The 5,239-nt window shown below is 35.3% G+C and overlaps 1 pseudogene; it reads left to right on the forward strand.

Moving 5' to 3' along the window:
• Positions 1-667: 667 nt before the first annotated feature.
• Positions 668-2,315, forward strand: LOC143643987 (ubiquitin-conjugating enzyme E2 Q2 pseudogene; annotated as a pseudogene).
• Positions 2,316-5,239: the final 2,924 nt, after the last annotated feature.

A 5,239-nucleotide genomic window follows, 5' to 3' on the forward strand; every position in this document is an offset into this window, starting at 1 on the left:
AGAGGGTCTATATCTGAGCACTCTATTCGATTCCATTGGTCGATATATCTATCTTCATGCCAATACCATGCTGTTTTGACCACTGTGGCTTCATAATATGCCTTAAAGTCAGGCAGCGTGAGACCTCCAGCTTCGTTTTTTTTCCTCAAGATACTTTTAGCAATTCGGGGCACCCTGCCCTTCCAGATAAATTTGCTTATTGGTTTTTCTGAGAAAACCTTCTTGATCAAAAGAGGGAAGAGAGAAATATGACAAAATAAAGTGTCAATGGCTGAGAGATTTCAAACAGATTTGAGAGGTTATCCTGGAGGTTATTCTTACACATTATATAGATATCATCTTTTTAGTTAAGATGTATTGGAGAGGCTGGAGGGAAGTGTCTGAAAATGTAGAGCTGTGTTCCAGAAACCATGTTTCTTGAAGATGATTGTGTAATGATATAGCTTTCACAATGTGACTGTGCGATTGTGAAAACCTTGTGTTTGATGCTCCTTTTATCTATGATATGGACAGATGAGTAAAACATATGGATTAAAAATAAACAAATAATAAGGGGAACAAATGTTAAAATAAATTTAGTAGATTGAAATGCTAGAGATCAATGAAAGGGAGTGGTAAGGGGTATAGAAAAGAATAGGGGAAACAAAGGCTAAAACATATTGGGTAGATGCAGATACTAGCAGCCAATGAGAGGGAAGGGTAAGGGGTATGGCATGTAAGAATTTTTTTCTTTTTATTTCTTTTTCTGATTTGATGCAAATGTTCTAAAAAATGATCATGGTGATGAATATGCAACTATGTGATATTATGAGTTATTGATTATATACCAAGAATGGAATGATCATATTGTAAGAATGTATGTGTTTGTATGTTGTTATGTTTAAAAAATAAAAATAAAAAAAGAACTACAGCTACATGCAACAGTATGGATGAAGCCTTAGCATTGAAAAAGAAAAAAAGAAAGTAAATTGATGAAAAAAGATATGCCATGTGTGGTAGTTAGATTCAGTTGTCAACTTGGCCAGGTGAAAGCACCTAGTTCTGTTGCTGTGGACATGAGCCAATGGTAGGTGAGTCTCATCTGTTGCTAATTACATCCGCAGTCAGCTAGGAGGCGTGTCTGCTGCAATGAGTGACGTTTAACTTAATTGGCTTGTGCTTAAATGAGAGAACACAATGTAGCACAGTCTAGCAGCTTGGCATTCCTCATCTCAGCACTTGCAGCTCAGCCCGGGCCCTTGGAGATGGAGAAAGAAATCACCCCGGGGAAAGCTGTTGGAACCCAGGGGCCTGGAGAGAAGACCAGCAGAGACCATCCTGTGCCTTCCACGTAAGAAAGAACCTCAGTGGAAAGTTAGCTGCCTTTCCTCTGAAGAACCAACAAAATAAATCCCCTTTTATTAAAAGCCAATCTGTCTCTGGTGTGTTGCATTCCGGCAGCTAGCAAACTAGAACACCATGCAAGCAGTAAGCCCAAGAAGGCTGGAGTAATCACTACTATGATACTATGATAGTACTATAGTACTTTAGTACATAGTACTATGATATTATGATATGCTAGTATCACATGAAACATACCTTTGAAAAATAAGTTACCAGCAATAAAGATGATGCTTCATAATGATAAAAAGCCAACACCTCGGTGGATCATAGTGTGTATGTGCTCCAACACAGAGCTTCAGAGGACATGAAGCAAGCCTATTAGTGGAACAAAGCCAGAGAATGAAGGAATTGAGAAAGAAAATTTGGCCATATGAGAAAATACTAGGAAGACACAAGGGCAAAACCATCTAAATGGTGCAGTGTCTGGGTCAGTACATGCTTCAGATAGACTTATGGAAGAGCTATATACAGGAGCATATACAGATCTCAGAGTTATAAAACAGGAATTTATTCAGTGCAACTCATAAATGGCAGTTTATATGACTGGCATGTTAAACTGCAGAAGGCTGATTCTCATAGCCTCTTGCACAGTGATCCTTAGATCTTAAAAGAGAAAGAAGACATAGACTGTATTTTGCTTAACTTCTTTAGGGATAACTTTCCATTTGATCCTCCATTTGTTTGAGTGATATTACCAGTTGTTTTGAGAGGTAGGTGTTGGGTGGAGGAGTATTATGTATGGAACTTCTAACAAAACAGGGCTGGAGCAGTGCCTGTGCATTAGAATCAGTCATGCAAATCAATGCCACCTCAGTTAAAGGCAAAGCCAGAGTGCAGTTTGGTGCAAATAAAAATCAATATAATCTAGACCAACAATCCTATAATTCCATTGTACAGGTACATGAGAAAGACCTCCAAAGGAAGATGGCTAAATGTGTTGAATGTCATATGTTTGGACGAACATTGCTTTAAAGATATTATTTCTGACATGTAGACATGAGCTTTGAGTGTCCCTATAGCAGCAGTTACAGAAGACATTAGCTAATACATATTTTAGTGGATAATTTGTCAACTGACATCCAATATATGTTACAGCCTTTTCATTTTGGTCATCGTAAGTATCTTGGACTGAGCAGTGGGGCCTTGACCGTATTTTTACTGATATTTTACCATTTCTCTTTCTTGAAAAATGAAACCTTCTAGGTGGGCAGGTGTCATGATCAGGTTCCTGTGTCAACTTGGCCAAGTTGTGGTACTGGTTTGTCTGGTTGGGCAAGTGCTGAACTGTCTGTTTCAATGAAGACATTTCAGAGAATTAGATCAGGAGCATGTCAGCTGCATCCACAGCTGATTCTATTTGTAATCAGTCAAAGGGGAGTGTCTTCTGCAATGACTGATGCTTAATCTAATCACAGGAAGCCTTTTAAGGAGGATTCAGAAGAGACAGGTTCTATTCCTGCTTCGGCTGGTGAGCCTCTCCTGTGGAGTCCGTCCAGACCCTCCATTGGAATCGTCGGCTTCACAGCCTGCCCTGTGGATTTCGGACTCTGCATTCCCACAGTCATGTGAAACACTTTTATAAGTTTTATATTTGTGAGTCTTCCCTATTGATTCTGTTTCTCTAGAGAACCCTAACTAATACAGCAGGTCAGCATCAATTTAGTAAAGTTGCAACGTATTTTGGATAACTTTCTTATATTGAGCCCATGGATTATGAGGACTTGCAATATATTGTTCATTTAAAACTGAAAAAGTTTAATTATTGTTTAATAATGGTTTAGAAAATTTAAGTCTTTTAAATCACAGTAACTTTTTCAGGTCTAAATATAAAACCATTTTACGGTATTGCCAAGATAATGACAGAAAACCTACTCTTTAAATTAAATTTTTTTGGTTATGTGAAGATATAGACTGTTTCCTGAAAATATACTCTTAATTGGTTTGTATTGTACTTTTTAGGGAAAGCAAAACAAGGCTGTGCCATGTAACGGCTTTTTTTTTTTTAAAGTAATTTCCACTGGGGACATCAGAGTCTTGCTGCGCTGAATCTGCTGCTGTTGTTTCAATATTCTTTATGAGGAAAAGTTGCAGTACAGAGCTTGAAGTTAAATGCCAAGTCATTTTAAATGTCCATTTTATTTTTTAAAAACTTTTTATTTTTTTATGTACTGTATGCAGGGGTCACATTTCATTCTTTTTTCTGTGTATGCATCCCCTTATTGTAGCACCATCTGCTGAATTTTTGTTTTTTGGACTTTTTTGTTTGTTTGGGAAGTACATGGGCCAGGAATTGAACCCAGGTTTCTTGCATTGTGGGTGAGAATTCCACCACTGACCTACTCTTGTGCCCCCCCATATCCATTTTACTGACTGCTGCAATCATTTGTAAACTAATAGATTTGTAAATTAAATGATTAGCACAAAGACAGATTCCTTGAGGAAAAGCTGCACAGCTAAGCGTAAAAGGTAACTAATTTGGAGACACTTAAAATTTGGTGCCATAGTTGTAACAATGGTTTTTACATTGAAAAAAAATGAGAAATCTATATATGTTAATTCCTTTATAAAACCTGGTTCAAATGTACTCTCTGTTTTATTTCCTTACCCGAATCAGTCCTGTTTGGCTGGTAATATATTTTTTTATTTTACTCAAGTTTGATTTTAAAGTAAATTCTAGATAATAAGCATGTTTAAAAAGAAATCCAGAAGCACATTTTCCTGCACAAACCATTTATTTACAAAGTTCAAAAGTGCTTCTTATGCATTTGCTTTAAGACTCAGTTTTTAACTTTATAGACCACATCAAAGGGACTTGGCATGTCTGTATTATTGTGTGTGTTTAATTTCCTTTGGTTCTATTTTGGTTAAGAGGACATTAAATAAGGATTTTCTGACATTTTTGTTCACTTCATTACATTTATATAGAGTTCTGATACCCAGTTCAGATAACACGTGACAAGGTAGAACCCTTTGAAACAATTAAGTTCCTTAAACGTAAGGCTAAATCTGAAATACATTATTGAATTATTTAATATCCTGATGGCTAGCAGACTGACAGCTGCACACTTGGCATGATTTTTCTATTTTATTTTATTTTCCATTGCAGATTTATTTGACAATGTACAGTAAATTTAGTAAACTTACATCACTTTTAAGAATAAAGAATAATTTAAAAAAACATGATGCAAAGTTTGACAGAATGAAAGGGAGAAATATATAATATATAATTTCACAAGCATAGTTGGAGATTTGCACCTCTTTCAGCAATTAATAGAAAAAATAAACACAAACAATTTCATACAAGATCTGAATAATACTATCACTACCTGGACATAATTGGTATTTGTAGAACTCTACATCCAACAATGGCAGAATAACATTGTTTTGGTATAATGTATATGGTATGCATAAAACATACATAATAAATGTATATGGTATGCATAAAACATGTCTCAGTACATTTTTAAAAGTTGAAAACATATGAAGTATGCTCTCAACAGCAAACAAATTAGCTTAGAAAATCAGAAACAATGAGATAACCAGGAAGTACTCCAATTTTGGAAATTAAAAATAATACTTCTAAATAATCATTGAGTAAAAGAATATATCATCAGAGAAATAAGAAAATATTTAGGATTTAGTGATCATGATAATACATACATCAAAATTTGGGATGCTGATGTGGTTAGAGGTAAATTTATAGCTTTAATTACTGATATCAGAAAAAAGGAAGCACTTAAATAAATGGTCTAAGTTTCTATTTTGAGAAACTGGAGAAATAAGTACAAATTAAACCAGATAAGCAGAAAGGAAGAACTGTTAAAAATAAGAACAGAACTCAGTGAAATAGAAACAA

This window comes from Tamandua tetradactyla, chromosome 8, assembly GCF_023851605.1.
Source record: "Tamandua tetradactyla isolate mTamTet1 chromosome 8, mTamTet1.pri, whole genome shotgun sequence".
Lineage (NCBI taxonomy): Eukaryota > Metazoa > Chordata > Mammalia > Pilosa > Myrmecophagidae > Tamandua > Tamandua tetradactyla.